Genomic DNA, 22353 nt, shown 5'->3' with positions numbered 1-22353 from the left:
CATACATATATATATATATACACATATATATATTATTTATTTATTTCATATTTGTTGACCGGGTTTGTCCGGCTGGGCTACAATTGCCCGTTTTCAGCGGAGGCCCGAGGAGAAAAATTCCAACAAAAAAATTGAAATTTTACATATATAATACATTCATCAGTACCACACATTACTGCATTACAGTGTCATACATTACACTGCGGCATGTGAAATACATATAGAAATGCATTCAGAGGGATACATTTATAATTACATATTGTATACATAATCGTGCAATAGTTACATAGCTGAAATATTTTACTAGTTATAATTGTATAGTGATGTAGCAAGAGGAGAAGATAAAGTAGTAAGTTTGTTTATTGAATGGAAGGAAGAGAGAAGGGAAATAGAGGGTTACAGGGGAGTGTTTACGGGGATAATTACATTGGCAGGTCCATTTTTCATTAAGGTATTTTTTGTAGCGGTTTTGAATTGATTGGGATGTTCAAGAGATCTTATATCTAGTGGTAGGCTATTCCAGGCCTTGGAAGGGTTAAAGCTATAGACTAAGTGATCCATTTTGGTCCTTGGTTTGTAGATTTTTAGTAGGCCTTGTTTAGAACTGCGGAGTAATCTAGTGGGAGGTAATGAGAGATTAGAGATGATATAGCTGGACAGAAAGAGGGTTTGTAGAGAATGGAGTGAATAATCTGAAACTGATTACACTGAAGCAAGTTAGGTAATTCTAGCCAATTTACTTCTTTTAGTGAGAGACAGTGATGGGACTTAAGAATTTTGGGTAGCAAATCGGGAAATCCTGTTATAAGTGGTTTCTAAGTTGTTTAGTAGTCCAGTGTTGAGGCTGGTGAGAATTTGGGAGCTATAGAGTAAAGTAGGTAAAAGGTAGGCATTTGGAAGGGTTAGTTTTGCCAAGATATTTTTTGTTTCTATAGAGGAGACCTAGCTTGAGAGGTGTTTTTCAGATACAATTATTGATGTGCAAGTCAAAGGTTAGTCTATCATCAATAGTAACACCTAAGAGTTTTGTACTTGTGTCCACCTGTATTTGAGTGTTATTTTGTGACAATATGGAGAAGGAAGATGTTTGGTTAAGGTTTTTAGGGAGAAAGAGTAGTAATTTAGTTTTCTTTGGATTAAGGATACGTTGATTTTCAGATAGCCAGTTTTCTACAGAGTTAAAAGAGGATTGTGTGTGTGATATTAGTTGAGTTGGTGATTCGGCAATAGTGATGTGTAGAATCATCTGTGTACTGTATCAATGAGGATCCAGGACAGGAAGAGTAGAGACGGTTGGTAAAGATGTTAAAAAGAAGTGGCCCAAGGATGGAGCCTTGTGGAACACCCGTTTTAACAGGAAGAAGAGGGGAGAAAGCTGAGAGCCATTTGACTGACTGGAGTCTATCAGAGAGATAGCTGTTAAACCAGGATATGGTGGATGGAGAGAAGTGTAAGTTTGCTAGTTTAAAGAGAAGGAGTTTATGACAGACTGTATCAAAGGCTTTGGAGAGGTCAATGAAGACACAGGAAATAAGTTTGTTACTGTCTCTAGCTAGTGATACAGAGTTTAGAAAAGACAGGAGAGCTATAGTAGTGCTGTGCATGAGACGAAAGCCATGTTGGGTAGGTGTGAGCAGATTTTCTTGCAGAAGGTAGTGTAAGACTTGATTGTGTATACATTTTCCAGAATTTTGGAGAGTGGTGAGAGCATGGCTATAGGTCTAAAATTAGTTATATCTATGGAGTTTCCTCCTTTGTGTATTGGAAGGGTGTAAAATTGCTTCCAGATGGAAGGGACTGTGGATTCTGTGATAGAGCGGTTTATTAGAATTGAAACTGGGAAAGCAAGAACATCAGCAGCAGCCTGAAGGAATGCAGAGGGAATGTTGTCTATGGATGTGGAGTAAAGTTTTAATTTAGATAGTAGAGATTTAATATAGTTAATGGAGACAGGTTTGAGTGAAAAGGTAGTGGGAGGGTAACTATTGATGGAAGAGTTTGAGCTATTAGGTCTATTATTGTTGGTGTGATGGTTTGTGTCTTGATTTAGTCATTCTGATATTGAGTCTATAAAGTAGTTGTTGAATATGGAGCAGTTTCCTCATGTGTTTTGTCAGGATGAGGGTTCGGGGAGACTAGTGTACCTGGGTGTAGTATTTGATTCACAGAGTGCCATAACTTTTTAGGGATGTATTTAAAGGTAGAAGATGGATTATTATAGAAGTTTTTCTTATCTTTACTTATGTGACTTTTGGCAAGATTTCTAAGTTCTTTATATTTCTGGAGGTCTGGTTGATGTTTAGTTTTAGTCCAAATTTTCCACACTTTGTCTTTTTTTTAATAGTGCACGAGTTTACTGTCAGCCACGGAGATACGTTAGACTTTATGCGGATTGTTTTAAGGGGTGCCAGAGAATTTAAAATACTAAGGAAAGTGGAGTTAAAAATGTGGACAGTGTCATCCAAGGGGAGTAGTTTTAAGGGATTCTAGTTCACTTTTGATAATAAAGATTTGAGAGTTTCAAGATTAAAGTTTGTTCGTTTTCGGTGTTTGATAAACCTTTGAGGTTTAGCTTGATGGGATGTGTATCTGAGTACTTTTATTGGGCAGTGATCACTTAGGGAATTTGGTAGTGTTTCAGGGTTATGGTATTTGGAAGGGTGTTAGACAAGAATCCAGTCAATGAGGCTGTATGGGAGTAGTGGGATTTGAGATGAGTTGAGTACAGCCATAGAGATTAAGGTGTTGTGAGGAGTTTTGAGAGGAGAGAGATAGCCAGTTAATGTTGACATCCCTAAGAATGATATACAACGGTAATAGTGGAATGGCTATTAATATTTAGGTTTACAGATAACATTTCGGCTGGGGAGAAGGCTTGGGATGTAAAAGCAGGGTTAGAAATGGTAAGGTGATTAGAGTGTTGGATAGCAACGCCTCCAACTTTCCTTTTTGGTTGATCTAGACGGTGTATGCTATAGCCAGAGTGAAAGATCTCTATGTCTTGGTGTTGGGATATTAACCAGGTTTCAGTCAGAACAAGGATATCTGGAGTATGGTGGGAGATCCAAGCATGTATTTCACTTACTTTGTTCAGAATACTCCTAGTGTTTAATGAATAGAAGGAAAGATGTTTGTTTGGGAGATTATTATCTTTGGGGTTAGGAGGGCTAGAAGTGGTGTGTGTTGGACCAGGGTTGGAATAGATGTCTCCAGCTAAGAGAATGTTTTTGTGGAGGTAGGTGAGTTTGAGCATATTAGCAGTGGAGTGTAGTATTTAGTTTTGTGTTTGGTATGAGTGAATTGGGTGTTAGGTAAGTGTATTTTTGGTAAGAGTGTATTTAATGAGAGGATAGATGGAAAATGGCGAAAGTTTGAGGATTATTTATATGGCTACAGCAATTTGGGTTTGTAGGGGAGATATGTTTGGGGTGTAAGTGGATGTTAAGTGATGTGAGTATAAGGACGAGGAGTAGGACAGGCAGTAATAGGATGGATGTAGTTAGAAATGCATAGATTTTACTGTTCGAAGAGTACATATTGTAGGGTGTTTTTAGCTAATAAAATGCATGGGGTATAGTTTGTTGGTCTATTAGATAGGGCATAATAGTGTATACCAGCTAGTACCAGTAGGGGGGGTGAAGTTAGAATATTTTGCTGTAGCAGCAAGACGATTGAGGTACAGACTATTATGGAGTGAAAGACAGGAAGGGATGGGTGTCTGTTGTGGGAGGTGCAAAGTAGTTAGCTATAAAGGAAATGATATGGGGGTGGGTGGGAGGTGAGTGAAGTGAGCCCGAGTGGAGCGAGGGCGAACGGAGTGGGACAGCCAAGCCCAGAGCCAAGCACAGTCCAGAAAGAATCAGTAAACTCTAACAGAATAAGGCTATGTACTGTTAATAGTAAGAAAGAGAGGTTTTGTTGTGTAGTACTATCAGGGAAGAAATATCTTAGAGCAGGCTGGGTAAGAAATATCTTAAAACAGGATAAGCAGTCCAGCATTTAATAGACATAAGTTTGTTGAATCCAACAGGCAGTCTATTAAAAATGGGGGGGGGGGTTCCCTTGCTGACAAGCTACTTTACAGCATGCCAGCTTGCTAGAGAGTACAGTATATAATATGCAGGGAGTGGGGGAGGGTCGCAAGGAGGCTTGACTCCTGCAAAAATGTAGATTTTTGTAATTTAATCCTGTTCAACGTTTCGAGAAGTCGATCATACGGTCTCGACTACATATTTGATTTTCAGAAACTTCATTCTTGTGACATAGATCCATATGTATATACACATCTCAACTACAAAAATATAAAATTATCAGAAAATCCACAAAATAATTCTGTATGCAGAAACTGTAAAATATGAATTCCTCATCACAAGTCTTCAGCAAAGGTCATATAACGTCTTTCTTATTTCAAACAAAATTCTGCAAAATGGCACAGTGCTAACTCACAAAAGTAAATCAGCTTTACAGAGACACATCAATATACCAGTTAGACTTAGAGCAGACCTACAGTACATCATACAAAGTGAGCAGACTCCCTAAGAACAGATGGTAAATACTGACAGTCCAGATCACTGTTTGTGTACCATTGCCACTCACAAAGTCCAACCAGATATGACAGTCTTCACATACATACAATATTCCATTCACAGTACTCAGACTCTGGATCACCAGTAAACACCATTAATGAAATGATCTTCTCTAGTTTAGATATAACCCCAGTTCTAAAACAGAGCAGGTCAACATTTTGTTCTGAAACAGCAAAAAATATTACCAGTCAAAGGATTGTCTGAAATAGTAATTACAGCAAAAATAATACAGTCAAGTCTACAATATTGGTACTCAGAAGAAATGGACGATCAGAATTTATTGTCTTTGTTTGTTTTCCAGGGTAGAGGATTGATCTCCATGGACCATTTTCAGACTCAGCTCAGGAGTGGTGTCTGGTTAAGTGACTCGCTCAAAGTCACACAGTTAGGCAATGGAGGCTGAGGGAATCAAACCTTGAACCACTGGACCACAGGAAACAGCTCATTAACTAAAGTGTGGCAGCTGGCTTAGAGGATTAAGGAGCTGTTATACAACTGCAGGAAAAATTATCCTAATTAAGATACTGAATTAACTAATAATTTGCAATTAAATTTATTGGCAGGAATTATACAGGAAACCTAACATATATCCAAGTTAAGCTGTTCATATTCACTCCCAGTAAAGCCAGCATGCCAACCCTAAGACGTACTTCTTCCCACATTAAATACAAGATAAAATAAGAACTATTAAATCTAGAAAAAAATGTAAAACTGAAAAAGTCATTGGCCATCATCAAAAGTCATAACACTTATGCCAGAGATCTCAGAAGAATTCAAAGTCTGAGTTCACATGAGGATGGCAAATACAGACCTTGCCAGAGAAGGATATTTGAAACATACATGGAAAAATTATTCTTGAGACAACTGGTATAAAGGAGCTCAACATATTAGACTTGATATTGGGGTGCCAACAATCTGAGCCATGCCCTGGCAGTAAATACATTGCAACATTTGCTAGTTATCCAAGCCTAAAAGAAATAAATGACTAATTTTATGCATATTCTTTTTCAAAACTAACCCAAAACATGCAGGTTTTCCTTCATTCCTATGGCACACAGGTATGAAGCCCTGGCTGTGCCCCAAATGACCTCTGTCTTTTAAGTGGCACAGGCACTGGATGTAATATGACAGGGAGCATGGGAATGACTGAACGTTGTCAATGCACTCATCTTGAGGGAGGGAGAAAGCTTTGGCTCTCTGCTTGGTGGTCACCTAGAGGGAGCAATGGATGTTGCACTCGCCTGCTGAGCACATGCTAAAAGCAGTATTATACACATAGCAAGCCTAGATGGTAGCATATTTGGGAAGGCAAGTATGCTTCCCTGATGTGGACAGTAGCTGTAGACCTTGAAGGAGCTGCCATGGGATTAGCAACTTGGAGGGGGCACTTGATGTACCACTTTAACTGCGCCTCTCAGATAGAACAACTCTGGAGAGCTATGTTTGGGGAATGAATGAATAGGTTATTCAGCCTAGGAAAGGGCTGGGCCCAATCTCTAGCTTGAACGGGAAAACTGGTGAGTTCAGTAACAGGGAACAAATAGGTCATAAGGCCCTCTCCTGGCAGGGGCCAAGTGTGATCCAAGATGGTGAGGTTTGGTGACCTCATCCTAGAGCCCCAGTCTTCAGCCCTCAGGAGTGATGAATCAACCCCTTGGGTACAGAAAGAAAAGCCATTGCATTGGTCAAGCAGATTAAAAGACTTCAGTGGTACTATCACTGTATGCAGAAAATCTCAGACAAAGCAAAACAAAAGTCTGAGGAAAGTTTTCCAAGGACAGAAAAATAAATGCTTAACTTTAAAACCAAGGCAAAATGAGAGTTCAGTGAACATAATTTGGAATATTTATGACTGTTTTCTCTAAAAAAAACATCTCACTAGACATATGTGGCATCAACTAAAGATCCAACAGCCATTAAAACTCTTAAATTGGACAAATTAAGAACTTGTATGCAATCTTTGATCAATTGTAAATTTTACAAGGAAAGACATGCAAGATTTTGGACTGAAAATATTGATATAACAGTACAAAAAATAAACATTCATTAGGTTCAAATAAAGTCATTTAAAGTTTTAATCCAAGTATAGGAGTCCAGCTTGTTGAATTTAAAATCCCTGTCAGATTACAAGCTACTTAAAACATGACTGCCACTATAAACATGGAGCATATACCACTAGATCACCTGCAGCTGTAGAAAAAAAAAAAAAAACAGTACCGAAATGCAGAAAAAAGAAGAACTAGCAACAATTTGGATTTGTGCACATTTTCATCTAAAACTTAACTGATGCAAGTAAACACTCATAACAGATGCCACTGTAAGTCAAACATAATAACCAAAGAACTAAAACTTAATCTTCCTTTTTTATGAGTTGTTAAGATTTCAGGAATGTAATTCTGCTTTAAAATAAATAAAAAACTACATAGAGTACATCATGTATCATGCTCAGATATATCATTTACTCATGAGCAAGTAATTAGCAAAGAATCCAAAACAACAGGCAACTGTATTAATTTTAGTGCATTAAATACAGTTCCAAAAGCCCGCACACTAGCATAGATGCAGACAGAAACAAGCAATCATCCAGTACATCAGGAAAGTAAAGGAGTTGTATCATACAACTTCAATGCAAACAATCAATGATGTCCTGCAAAATGCTTCCATCTTGAAGAAGCGTGCCAATAGCCAACATGCTGATACTATTGCTACTGATGGCGATGTCATCTTAACAGGAAATGGACTAGCTAGAGCTTGCAACTCATATACGAGATTCACCAAGGGACAGTAAGTCTCATGAGAAAAGTGATTTGTTTCCCACATACTAACAGGTATATAGTGATAAGGCTTCATAGATGTGTGATCTACCAAGCAAATAAGCACAGTAAAACATCCCTGCACATACACACACATTTCAGAAGTCCCAGCATAGACATGAACAGAACGCAGTGCTGATTTTGAGAACATGACAGCTCTAATGCTGCCAGCTGTACAAGTTCTGCTAGTATGAATCATAAATGCTGAAAACTATTTTCAGGGACAGTACATTTTACACTTATCCTCACTTAGTGCATGGGGTGCAGAGGGGCTTTATCCCAAGAAAAAGACCTTTATGTGTATCTACAAAAGTAGTTTTCAGTGATTCTTATTTATATCACTGGCACTTGGAAAATGCACCTTCGGAGATTCATTATTCTTCACATAATTATATGGTCTTTTGTCCACTGGTGAGCATCGTTTAGTTATAACTGATGACAACTATAGGTGTTCAGTTAAGTTATAGAGCCAATTGCTTCCACATCTGGTCATACTGTCATTCCAGTTACAGTAAAAGGGTTTTCTTTACTTTGTATATTACAAGTTTTAATCTGGTCATACTGTCATTCCAGTTACAGTAAAAGGGTCTTCTTTACTTTGTATATTACAAGTTTTAAGAACTGGTAATAAAACAGCATTCAAACAGGCAGCAGCTGTCTAGTAGGGCTAAATGTATGGGATTCATGAATGGAAAAGAACATTTTTTATGGTTAAAAGTAAAAGTTTTTTTTAAAGGTTCAGGCATGTATTAGGAGACAGAATAAGAACTGTGTAAAATAATGGGATACTTTGTAAGCAATACATACCTCCATAGGTATCACAAGGGATAAGAAACTAAGAGTAATGCTACTCAACGCCAGAAGTCTAAACCTCAAGATGCACGCACTCGAAACTCTCCTTAGCATGGAGAACATAGATATCTGTGCAGTAACAGAAACCTGGTTCAAGGCTCCCGAGAGCACCCCAGCACTACCAGGTTATACCTCATACCATGCTTTTCGGCCCCAAAACTTGGACCGAACCACAAAAGGAGGGGAGTATCAATATTCACAAAGATACCCATACCTCCAGGTTGGTGGCACAGCACGAAGCATCAGAGACTATCCATGTGCAACTAACAGTGGGTAAAACTGCCTTCCAGTTTATAGCCTGCTACAGACCACCCTCCCAAACCCAGGAACCCCACTCAGCCTTCCTGAGAACACTGGAAAATATGAAGGTCTCTCCAAACACCATTATATTGGGCGACTTCAACTACCCAAACATAGACTGGGAACATTACTCTAGCTCCAACACCCTAGCCCAAAGGTTCCTAGAATTTAAAACTCAAATGCTATGGAACAACTTGTTACCACTCCCACAAGAGGGAAAAACATACTGGACCTGATCATCACCAACATGGGGACTCTATGCTCCAGACCAGAAGTGTATCCCTCACTGGTAAGATCAGACCATAAATTAATCTCACTGGATATTCACATCCCGACCCCATCTCCTGCCCAGAAAACCACAGTGAAAAACTTCTCTAAAGCAAATTTCACACTCCTCAAAACCGAGCTGGAATCCTTCAAAGCCCCCGGGCCTGTGGAAAATATGGCCCAGACCGCAGAATCCTTTATAAATGCATTCTATGAACACCTTCAGGAATGCATGGATCATGCAATCCCAAATAAAACCAAGACCCAATCCTCCAAAGGCAGACGTCCTGTCTGGTGAACCCCAGCCATAAACAAACTATACAATAGAAGGAGGAAGCTACTAAATGATAGAGCAAAATCCCAAAAAGGGAAGGCATCACTGATCAGTATTAGCAAAAAACTACGGGCACTGAAAATCATCTAAGGCCAGCTTCGAGAGAAAAATTGCACAGGACACCAAGGATAATCACAAGGCTTTCTTTAGTTATGTTAGGAACCTGGGTGGGAATTCCCAGATATGCTCAGAATTAGTCCAAAATGACAAAAATTACACCAAACCCACAGACATTGCCAACATCCTAGCTGACAGGTTCAGCGAAACCCCCCCCCCCCACTCCCCACCAAAAGGGCAAATATCTATCCCAGCAGAGTGCTGCCCCCCTGACATCTCAGATGCCCAGGTAAGAGTCGCCCTCTGCAAAGCAAAAAAACACAGCATCAATGGGACCAGACGGTGTCCCGGGCTGCATCCTACATGAACTCCAAGAAGAGCTAAACCCAAACATAAAACTACTGTTCAATCTCAGCCTTACTACAGGATATGTACCCAAAGAGTGGTGTACAGCAACAGTGGTCCCTCTCCACAAAGGTGGTGCCTCAACGGATCCTGGAAACGATCACCCCATAAGCCTGACTAGCTTGGTCTGCAAAGCTATGGAAAGGATCATCTTGGACCTCATAAATAAAGATATTGGGGACCTACAGACACTGGATCCTACCCAGTTTGGCTTTGTTAAGGGCAGATCCTGCCTCTTAAACCTGGTTGATTTATTTGAAACAGCCACCAAGGCCATTGATGAGGGGAAGGTGGTCCACACAGCCTACCTGGACCTCGCAAAAGCCTTCGATACAATACCTCATTCAGGTAGTATAGATAAGCTCACCAGCTTAAATATAAACCCCTACGTCACTAGATGGGTTGCAAACTGGCTCAAGGACAGAACCCACATGGTTAGAATTGCTGGAGCCATGTCAGACTCCAAACCAGTTACAAGTGGCATCCCACAAGGCTCAGTCCTGGGACCTCTCTTGTTCGGTATATATTTCTCGGAGGTACAGGCCAACATGGAAGGACTGCGGCTGACCAAGTTCACAGATGACTGCAAACTGGGCGCCATAATCGACTCTCCAGCCGACACAAGCATCCTCCAAAAGGGCCTCATAGAAACAGACAACTGGTGCCAGAGCCATGGCCTCAAGCTAAACACCAAAAAGTGTATAGTCATCCCCTTTGGCAAAAACAAAGTGCCCACAAATTACCACATAGGTGGTAATCCATTAAGTACAGAAGACGTAATTAGGGACCTGGGGACCCAAGTTGATAGCAGTCTCTCATTTGACAACCACGTGGCCAAAGTGGTTAGAAAAACATTTTATATAGCCCACCTAATCATGAAGGGATTCACATCTAGATCAGGGGAGGTCATCGTGCCTCTTTACTCATCCCTCATCAGGCCCATAATTGAGTACAATGCCCCGTTTGGGATGTACCTGACCAGACACCTGCAGCAACTGGAAAGACCCCAAAAGTACCTCACCAAGAGGATTAAAGGGCTCAAACAGATGCCATATGCTGCCCGGTTAAAGAAACTCCAGCTCTACTCAGTGGCATACCGCCTGTTCAGGGGCGATCTGTGCCTGACGTATAAAGCCATGTCCAACCCGGAATTAATGGGCATGCTGCACCTCAGAAAATCCAAATCCCATCGAGCTACGCGCTCAAGAGACTTGAACCTCAGCACTGAAATAAATAGGACATGCTGGAGGGACAGATTCATAACCCAGAGCCTCCCTTCACTCTGGAATAAAATCCCAGTCCAGGTTAGGCAGAGTCCATCATTGACTCTCTTCAAGAGGAATCTTGATGAGTGGATGGGAGATCGTAGGTTTAACCCAGGTGTCACTTCTGTGTCACTGTTAGACAGAGGCACAGTATACTAACCTCGAAAAAGGGCATAGCAAAATTAATTTAAAATTGTTGGCGAAAGCCAAATACATTCTGGCTAGGCTTATAAATGCCCTAGGGCAGATAGCCTAGTATGAACCTATGAGACTACAGGGCATATCAACACGGCTAAAGTATTTGGTGATGCATTTAAAAAGATTCACCGTAATTTTTCCTAATATTTTTGATACAGTTATCTGTTTAAGGGTTAGCTGTTTTGGGAGCAGGTATGACAGTGACATTTCTCTTTTAGTTTGAAATGGTTTCATATGTTAGAATCAGGTTTATGAGGTAGGTTACAGGCTTTGTGATGTATGACTCAGGTAACTTAATGAAGAATGTGTAGGGTTGTCTACTTCTGAGGACCCATTTTTACGTCAGCTTTCCAGACATGACTGAAATGTTTTAGAGGAAGTCTTGGTAAAGCAGAATTGAGGCGTCTACCCACTCTAATGTCCCAGATGATTTCTGCACTGTTCTGTCATAGCACTTTGACAAATCAGTGTCATCAGATGATTACTTACTAAACGTTGCTCTTGAGTACATTATTGCTCAACAACAAAACTGAATATTTTATAAGGGTTTCAAGGATAATTCATCATTCAGCTATTATCTGTTGCCTCACATATAAACAAAGTCTTACGTCCTTACTTGCAAGGCATATATTTATCTTGAAATTAATTAAATATAGTCACATTACCTCTGACCATTTATGTAGCTTTATTATAATCATTCATGTTTTTCTGCTGGTCCAGCATGCCAATCTAATTGCATATGTTCATGTTGTCTGCAGAGGTACTCTGTACTTCAGACACTTTGTGATATCCTAAACAGATACAGAAGAGAATAACTGTTTATAGCACCTCATGTCACCCTTTGCCCTTCGGCCAGCTTGGACACTACCCTAAAAAAAATAATAAATGTTCCCTTTGATGACACTATGTTGTCTCCTTGTATATTTAAAGCTGGCACATATCTCTTTTTCAGATGATGTTGACTCTTTAATCCTTATGAATTAACTTGAGGTACTTAATTTTACACTGTACAACATATACTCCAATCGTAAATCACATAAGGTCTGCTGTGGGCACTGTACCATTTCCACTTTCCTCCTTTGGACTGTACATCCTACCTGTGTTGATGTGGATAGATGGTATACAATGCTACAAACTGGATTCCTGACAGAAATGCACTCACTGTCTTTCAGACTGGAAAATTATACCTTACTTTCTTGGAGTAATGCTTTTTAAACTGCACCCAAGATCCCTAGATATCTTACTTCCTTGCCTAGTTTCAGGTCACCTTACATTACTTCCCCAATCAACTTCCATTTCTCCTGTTACTACTGCCTCACTTGCTATAAGTTCATCTCTACATTGATTTCCTGGGGCATTTTTATTGCTCTCCTGTACTAAATCTAAACCGACTGACTTTATAAACTATCAGCTAATCATGCCATCTGAGCTGATTTACTTTTTAACATTATACATTTTTTTTCAACCACACAAAAGTCCTTTTTTATCCTTTCCACAGTGTTTTGCACATCAGCTTACAGATTTTCTATTATCTGCAAACAGGCATTCTTCATACCTCTCAACCTTTAACTCTAGCAAGCCCTGTAACAGTTAGGAACTATTCCAAAGCAAGCTAGATCCTATGAAGTGATAGTTTGTCAAACGTCAATGCCCCTCCGAACCCAGAGTTCACAGCAACATATACAGAATTGTTTACGGACACACTGTACATCATGTAAATGTCTGTATAGAGGCTGATGTGCATTTCTAAAAACAAACCACACTGGTGGAATCCTAACCTTAATAGGGTATACAACAAAAGGAAAAAAGTCCTGGCTAAAAACAGGAAGAGCAACTCCCACAATGATAGGAGCTCTCTAATTAAACAATACAGGAAACTAAGAGGACTAAGTCCAACAAGGCCAATTACAAGGTCAAGATAGCCTCACAGACTAAAGACAAACACAGGGCCTTCTACAGCTATGTCCAAAATCTCAAAGGCAGCACACATCAGTGTGCCAAACTGGTGGTCAGTGGTGCCACCTTCAATGAGAACAACATAGTGAATTTGCTGATTGACAAACTCGGCTCACACTTCACCCCCCAACTCTCTTCTGCCTACTCCCATGAAAACTTACTAGCATAACCCCCCCCCCCTCCAACTATTAACAGGGAGCAAGTCCTGGTGGCACTCATTAAGGCCAAAAATACAGCCTCAGTGGGCCCTGACAGTATCCCAGATGCCTACTAAATAGCTGGGAACATGACTCATTTTTCAACTATAGCCTCAAAACAGGCTTTGTACCACGAGAATGCAGGACTGCAATGGTTATTCCACTTCACAAGGGTGGACCATCAACTGCCCTGGAAACTACAAGCCTATTACTCTGACAAGTCTAATATCAAAGCCCTGGAATGAATTATCATGGAAATGATCAACGAAGACACAAACAACCTTCAGACACCAGACACAACCAGTATGGCTTTGTCAAGGGAAGATCATGCCTACTAAAGCTGATGGACTATTTTGAGAAGATCATTAAAGCAATGAATGAGGGGAAAATGGTGTATACAGCCTCCATAGACCTGGCTAACATGCTCAATACAATACCCCTCTCAGGTATAGTTGACAAACTCACCGAAATGGACATAAACCCCTAACTCACTGGACTGTCAGCTGGATGACAAACTGGGCCCAGGCTATCAGGACTGGTGATACCACCTCCACTAGGAGATAGACACCAGCTGGCTAAAAGCTCCATGTTGGGACTGCTTTTATTTAGCATCTACTGCTCATAGGTAATGGCTTATGTCAAGGGCCTTTGACTGACCAAGCTTGCAGATGACTGCAAATTAAAAACTGACATAGAATCCCACCATGAGTCCATCCCTAACCCTGTTTAAGCATAAGGATGACTAATGGATGGGAAATAAGAAATTCACCCCAGGTCTGGCCCCCATGTCCCTGATAGACAGAGACAGACAGTAATGCCCAAACTACCATACGCCCCTATCATAATGTTTACAATCTTTCTAACTAACATACTCCATCCTAATAAACACCTGTGACACATAGGGACACAACTGGGTTTGACTACACAACTAGGCTTATAAAGAACCTGGTGGTTGTTAGCCTCGTATATACCTACAAAACTATGAAGGACAAAAGCATAAAACCTTAACGGCTGCCTGGATAACTGCCCTAGTGAATGGAGCAAACAGATGTTAGGCAGACAATGGCCAGGAAAATAAAGAAACAAAGGCTTGGACGGCTAAAGCAGTGTTACTGTAAATATCTAACCAAACAATAGCTGTTTCTGCAGGCCAGACCTTTTACTGGGCAAAGCAAAATTTCCCTGGTCTAAGAATTAAGGGTCCTTATTTGTCTCATCACAGTGGAATATTTTTTTGAGAAATAAAGAAAAAAAGATTCACTAACTCTTCCACCTCAAGTCACATCCTTTTTCTACAACTATTAGCACAAGTCCACACCGCATACCTGCTCCGCATTGTAATTGTTTTCACAGCAGTACAAACAAAATGCACTATAACAAGAGGAAAGGATGCTACCTGTAGTTCCAATATTTAAAATGTACAGACTGCAGAATAAATGCATTGCTATCCATAGTTAAACTGGAATTCAGCATTATCACAAAAAGAAGTCTTGGATTACAAATATAAATATCATGGTACTCATATTTGTCCCACAGACTGCAAGCTGTTGCTGTGAGTGGTCTGCTCTGTGGCATTACAAAATCAATTAAAGGCCAAGTGGCAATGCATGGCAAGTGCATAAAAATGATGTAAACTGGTGTCTGTGGCTTGAACTTAGCCCACTGACACATTCTGTATGTCAAACTACAACTTATGCTTCAGCGCTACCAAAATGACAAAAGTGATCTTTTCTTTAATTTATTGACAAGAAACATCAGTCTCACAGCTATTCGATTTATACAATCTTGATGTCACAATGAAATATGTCTTGCACAGAAAAATGCAACAAAGAGTCCAGACAATGGTTCTCACAGACAACAAGGCTCAAGTATGTCTTAGTTCTGCAGATAGCAGCTTGTGATTTTTTTCAGTTTTGGCTCACAATTGTTTTTTTTTTTTTTTATACAGATTCAGCAGCCCTGATATAGTGCAACGACTCATTAAATCTGAACAAAAGTGATTCTGTCCCTCTTCTTAGTGAACCATCTTCGAGATTATTTACGTGGGCAAAACACCTTCTGATTTTGACATAAACCAATTATTTCTAAATTTCTGGCTCTGTGCGTTTTTTTCAAGTGGAAAAACAGTGGCATTACATTTGGTGTGAAAATAGTACTGCAAACGTCCCAAAATTTATTAAAAAAAACAAACATTCATGATAAACGTGGTTGATAGTTTTGGTCTGCAAAATGTGCAATAGTAGCACATGTTGTACCTAAAAAACAAGCTACATACACACACGCACAAGCACAGTTTTAAATGCGAAATGACCCAACTACAATGACAAACTATAACATTACACCAGAATCCTTGTAAACAAAACAGTGTCATGACATATTGGTTCCAGGATGAGAGCCACAACATTATCAGTCATCTAACAAAATGAGTTACTGGGGGTGGAGGTTGTTCGACCACTGGTTAAATCAAAACAATTCACGTTTAAGCTTTTGGCGGTTATGTTATTTGTGGCTTACCCCTTGCAAGTCACCATGTCTAGATGGATTTTTAAAAACTTACCCTTGCCCATGAAATCAACTTGCATTTTTCACTTGTTTTTAATGACAGCTTGACATGCTGAGTGATGCTGTGATCCAGTTTTACAGCAGTAAGGTGCATGCTTATGCAACATCTGTATCTCAGTGAGCCCCTATTAGTCCTGCTTTAGAAGCAGCCATCATCTTGTTACTGCAAAGAATAGTGCAATTTTCAAAAAAAAAAGGAAAAAAAATGCAGATTTGAGAAGAATGATTAGCATTAACATACTGTACCTCAAAGTACTTGCACAGAGATCTACCGATATAGTAAAGCAACACAGCAATGCACACACATTAGTGCATTAATTCTATGATAATCTGTTGCATTTTGCATCTTTAACTACAATCAGAATACCATCCAAGAAGGACTCAACTGAATGGAGCAGTTACCCACTAACGCACTATTAAGGTGTCACCATTTTTTGGAAACAAAAAATTGATGTGTGGGATTAGAACTCTTATCTTCTTGTCCAGATTCAGATAGCTTTCTAGCTAACCAGTACTAACAAAAACAGCTGATATAAACAGGATCAGCTAAAGGTAACGCATCTCAAGTTGATTACCCTAACTGCAGCCCTTTACTCATTATATCTGCTCTTCATCAGCAGTTGATAGAAAAATCATTTGAGTATCGTCCTCTATAATTCTTCTGCTGCACTGTTTACCACAAGATGTAATGTAAAAATGTCTACAATTTTTCAGCTGGCATGAATGTACTTCATTCTGCAGTTTGCTGCCCAGGTCACTGTAAAAGAGGGTCCAGGTTCAGTACAGCTTACAATATCACCAAAATGCAATTGATCAGTTTTGCCAAGAATCATACAAATCAGACCATATCAGGACTATTATCCAAACGATGACTCTCTCATGCAGTGCAGAAGTGTCACTGCTTATGAATAACTATTTTATTCTTGTTGGAATACTCTTCTTAATTCTTCACTGGATTTATCTGGCCTACCAATAAAATATAGACAAAAATTGTAAATTATATGACTAGTTATCAGTCTGAAGATGAACACAGTTCAGGACAGCCATCTAGCTAGATCTACATAAATGTGTGTGTGTGTGTATGTGTATATATATATATATATATATATATATATATATATATATATATATAGACACACACACATATGTACACATACACAGTGCATGTGTGTGTGTGTGCTAGGTGCATGTATACAGTATGTATATACATGTATGTGTGTTAGGTGCATGTATACTGTATACAGTATGTATATACATGTATGTGTGTATACACATACACACACACACGCTCACAAAAATACGCACGCATAGCCAGTGCCATAGTGTACAGGGATGAAGTTCACACTACTATGTAGTCACCTGGGTTCAATTAGCACAGGCATCTGAGATGCAGGTAAGGAAGGATGAGCGTGCCCATCATTGAGGAGGAAGGGCATTTGCCCGGATGCTCCTTACCTCTGATACCCAATAGAGGGCAGGGGCATGGAGTGGGTAAGGATGGATGATATGCCAAACATTATCAGGCAAGTGTGTGGGGAAACTGGAAGGAGGGCTTAAAATAGAAAACTCCCCAGCAGCAACATAAAACTACAGTGGGATGACTCATAGTCCTCACTGGCCAGAACATTGGTCAATGTTATTCAAGGGGAGTAAGGGGAACCTAGTAGACCCAGTGGATGAGGAGAGGCACCAGTGGTAGCATTTATTCACAAAACAGGATTCACATATTCATGTTACTTAAAGGTCATACAAACCACCATAATCTGCAATGAAAGAAAGCAGAAATCATTCAGGTTAACAGCCTATAAATACCTTTGTGCAAGGCTTTTCCAAACATGGTTTCAACTCCAGAAGGATGCATGTACCCCACACACACACACACACACACACACACACACACAATTGAGGAAAGTATCTGCTTGTCATCAATTGTATTAAAATAAAAAAAAGATGTGTCCTACATCCATCTGGTTTCCCACTAGTCTCTGACGTGCTCTCTCACCTTTGACTTTCCTGAGCCTATCGCTTTTCTTTATGCTGATGAGCACTTTCTGTAGGTTTGAACAGCCCCCACCCCCATGCTGTTAGCAACATTCTCAACACGTGTTACTTTGTGAATAAACAATGCAGTATAAATGTCATTAAAATCAATGTTTTACTTATTGTTCAGATCACTCCTCATCTGTCCCCCTTATCTTGGATCATAAACTCTCCTATCACTAACCCTGCACGTGGTTGTTTTGCTGTTTAAACATCAAGGACTCTGTCTGGACCCCTTTCTCACTTTTACCCACCATGTAACTAAGCTATACGTTAGGCCCTGCAAACTACCATGGAACCTCCTGAGTGTACAGTGTTTTAATGTATAAAGGCATCCACATACCTAGTGCTAAACAATTCCACACTTAGCACTGCATCTCTCACACTATCAGAATCACAATGATGACACTCCTAAGTAAAAGATGTATATTCAATTCAACCCGAGCTCATAATTTGAATTGTCACCACTCCTTCATTATAAGACTACATTGGCCGCCAGTTTTAAACCTCTCTGTTCTGTCTTCTAGCTCAGTACTTTACAACATACTGCACCTATTTCTGCAATCTACAATTGATTGACACCTTAACATACAAGTCCTGTACCAGCTCTCTTAGGTCTTTATCAGTTTCTTATAATTTTATTTATTTTTTATTTTCTTTTACATTTGTTAACTGGTAAGGTGAGCTGGTCAAATAACCCTTTTTTAGCCATGACCCAGCGTGTGTGTGTGTGTGTGTGTGTGTGTGTGTGTGTGTGTGTGTGTGTGAGAGAGAGAGAAAGTGAAACATAAACAATACTTTATACTGTTTTTTGTTCCAGTAATCGTTGCTCCATTAAGTGAAGCTTTAATGCGAGATCCGAGTGCAGTAACATATTAGGGAATATTCAGAATGGAAACTACTCAAATACTGTAGTTAAACATTTCAGGGAAAACCATGCTGAAATTATCTCCGTTAGGCAATACAGAAGGAGTAGGTCTGCTTTCAAAACTTCAAAAAGATGTTCTACAATAAAATATGTTAAAACACTGGAAAGAGCATAGATATTTAGGTACAGTACTATGTTTTCCAGATAGAATGACCAGTCTTATCTAACAAGTTTTATTATAAATTGTACTTATTTGTTTAGTTATGTATTTATTTATGTACTCTATTTATTTAATCATGCTATGTGTGTGGTATGCATACTATGAGGTGATGTTTTGTAAAAATGATTTGCTTCTTTAAATTGCTAATGAAGGGTCAGCTGACCTGAATTTAGTTGAATGTTTTTCTAGAAAAAGCTAGCTGCTAAATGACAGCTTTTAACTTCCATGAAGGCTTTTCTACAGAGGCAGTAGAAGTGAAGGCCAATAAATGTGGTAAAATGAAGTAACACTTTGCGGTTGTTCTTTTATAGTTTGGGATTGAATTTGATATATTCATTAGCTTATATAGTTGTACAACTCCACATCACTGGCAGTAGCACTTGATAACATGTACTTTATCACACATTACCCCAAGTTTGTTACTGATCAAACAGAAAGTTGTTGTATATATAACAGATGCTGGCCTGCTCTTCCCTATACTTTAAAATTGCACAGATTGCATAGTGCTGTCAGAGAAAGTTAGTACTGAAATCTGCAAAATCTGTGTGCTCTTTACTTCTCTGCATTTCTGATGAGAAGTGTGGTGTAATCTGAATTTGTCTGTAATGCTACTGCATTAGCATTAAACTGATATATTGTTTTTCTTTTTGATATCTTTTTATTTTTTTCCTCTAGCTAATTGCTGAGAAATAACCACATAGGATACATTTTCCTACTATTTTACTGTCTGATTAAATATCTGATAAAATAGTTAAAACTAGCATGCACTAATCCTGGTGCATCTGTCAAATGAAGCATATTTGATTTGGTTGCAGGCCTGAGTCCAGTATGAGAACCCACAGAATTAGATGCTCATGTAAAATATTTTGTAAGCTGTAATTATGAAATATCTGATAAAGCTAAACACAGTGCTGACTTTGCTCGCTTACAGCAAACTGTTTAACCAAAATGCTTTCACGGGTGATCAAAAATAAGCATGTTAAGGATCACCATAAGGTCTCATTTGCAATATATTCCAAAAAACACTGCACTGAATTTAACTGACATTTCTGCACATGTTTAGAGGTCTATGTGTTTGCACTGTACCATAAGAAAACATGCGGATGAAATCTTTTGAGAATGTTTTGAGAAATAAAGAAATAAAAGTGTTAATGCCTTAATTAACTAACTAGTTTTACAACTTTAATATGGTTACGTTAGACTTAACCTTCTGAACAGCCATGATAGAAAATTTAGAAGTATGATCACACTATGGAATTTCCATTTGCGTGTTTAGTTTTGTCAAAATAAAATTTCATTCTGAAATTCAGGGGTCCTTTTTTATTAAATCAAAAAAGGAAATCTGTAGTTTGTCTGCTTAACATTCATTTAGAAATGGTGTTGCACTGTCTTCTTGGCTATCCTTGCTGTATCTGGAACCACAGGAAAAACACCAACATGAAATGGATAACCCCTTCCCTGAAATGTATTGACTTCAACTTTGTGATCTGGCACCCTTCTTCCCTTTGAAACTGCAATTATAACATTTGTTTACCTGTACCTCAACTAAAACTGGAAGGTATCGAACAGTATGGCTCCAACACAACCTGAACAAAAGCAGACGTCCTTCCATATTAAAAAAAAAAAAAAAAAAAAAAATCAGAGTTTATTCTTCCTGAAGTGAAAGTGGACACCCCAAACAATAACCGAATGATACAGCACCTTCTGCTTAAGCTATGACAGTATAAGACTTCACAAATCCATAAATGAGTTACAAGACTGTTTGGTTACCCAGGACTTATGACACCTGGAAGTACTACCAATTCCTACCTAAATTTCAAATCTGTAAAAGTTACAGACTGCACTTCCAGTCTCAAACTGCTACAATAGAATAAACCCAAATCACATTCTAGAAAACCTCAAGAACTACAAATTAAAAAAAATCTCAATCTTTAAACTACGAATTACTGAGCTCTGTATAGCTGAATTTTTTAGAGTACTTTTCAACTTATCTTTTTTACCTTGAATTTTGGGGCAGAGTCTCTTCTAAATATGACAGTACACACAGCAAAAAACACGTGAATGTAATGTTTTTGTTTTCATGGCAGTACTGTTGGAAGTACTCCCTTTACAAAGGTGAAAAAGTACATTGGATTAAGAAGTGACAATATATGTGGGAAAAAGATATAAAAGCACCTCTAATACTGTAATCTTACCTTGCCAAGAGAGTTTATTCTAAAAATGTAGACCAAGGCTACCCCTTCCCAGTCACAGAACTGCTAGTAAAACAGGTACTATACCTCTCAAACTGGTGGAATAGAACACCCTTTTAACTGTGAGAGTAGGTCCCAAAACACAAAAACCCACACCCTGTGCATGATAAAAGTCGCGGACACCACCCAGTCTTCAGATTAGATTATTAATTGAGTTATTTCACTGAAGAAAAAAATGGTCATTGTTATTTGTTTAAATGAACTGGTAAGCAGCAAACCACACAAGGAAAATGAGATACACAGCTTTTGTGCGTCTTTTAATAAGTGGCAACAACTTATCCACAAGAACAGTAAACATGTGAAAGGATACACTCTCTATTGTACAAGGCCCAGCTACTAGCTCCATGGTCACGCTGCACAACACTGCGTCCCAAACAAACATGGAGCAACCTGCTTCCTGCAGCAGAGAAGTCATCTGCTTCATGAGCCCATGTATGTTAAAGTGACATAACCACTGTAAACTTTGGGCTTTTGGATTTAATAACTAGTAACATCTTCTGTATCCCAGTTTCTCAGTACAAAAACTCCTTCTCTAACCTAGATAGCAATCATTTAACAAGAAAATACATCTGCCTGCAGAGCACCGTCTTTTAGTATTAAGGTGACTGTGAAAAACTACAGTAAATCAGTTACTAATAGGCACCAGCATAACTTTGTAAAAATCTGCCTGCTGTGCAGAAGGAGTAAAAAGGGGTCAGTATTGAAGTACTGAACCCCTCCTTTCCTTGTTCTTTTCAGCCCCAGACCCTAGATCCTGAGCTACAGCTGCTCCATGCACTGTCCTTGGCTGTCAGATTCACATACTGCTTGCTCCCCAGTCATTCATTGAATTTTCTTTTCTTACCTCGACTCTCTGAAGCTGACCTTAGTTGGTTAGATCCTGAAGACAGATTCCTGGAGCAAACCCTAGGTTCTTTCAGATTCATCTAAGTCACATATAGCTCAGCCATCCTCGCTTCCTTTTCAATAAACAATGATTTGTTTCTTGCAGCTAGCCTGAAAGGTGGCTTTCACCACCCCCTCCCTTCTGTATTATGAATGCTGCAGCAAGGAAGAAAAAAAATCTGGCACCTAGACACTACACAATCAGAAAAAGGATTTAGTGCCACCTTCTGGCCTAAATGTATAATGTAGTTTTTCTGATATAACCTCTGGTAATTCAATTCTATAGCATTTCTGTA

The 22353-nt window shown here is 39.1% G+C and overlaps 1 protein-coding gene across 1 annotated transcript in view; it reads right to left on the bottom strand.

Annotated features, from left to right (window-relative positions):
* The window catches only part of PIK3C2B (phosphatidylinositol-4-phosphate 3-kinase catalytic subunit type 2 beta), a 1063900-nt gene extending 1041752 nt beyond the window's left edge, over nt 1–22148 (bottom strand). The window contains exon 1 of the mRNA XM_044076750.1: nt 22017–22148. The gene's annotated coding sequence lies outside the window, so the exon portion shown is untranslated. The remainder of the gene's footprint in view (nt 1–22016) is intronic.
* Nucleotides 22149–22353: the final 205 nt, after the last annotated feature.

Source organism: Protopterus annectens, chromosome 7.part0 (genome assembly GCF_019279795.1).
Source record: "Protopterus annectens isolate FY-2018-M chromosome 7.part0, PAN1.0, whole genome shotgun sequence".
Lineage (NCBI taxonomy): Eukaryota > Metazoa > Chordata > Ceratodontiformes > Protopteridae > Protopterus > Protopterus annectens.
This window is presented reverse-complemented; position numbering and strand designations above follow the sequence as displayed.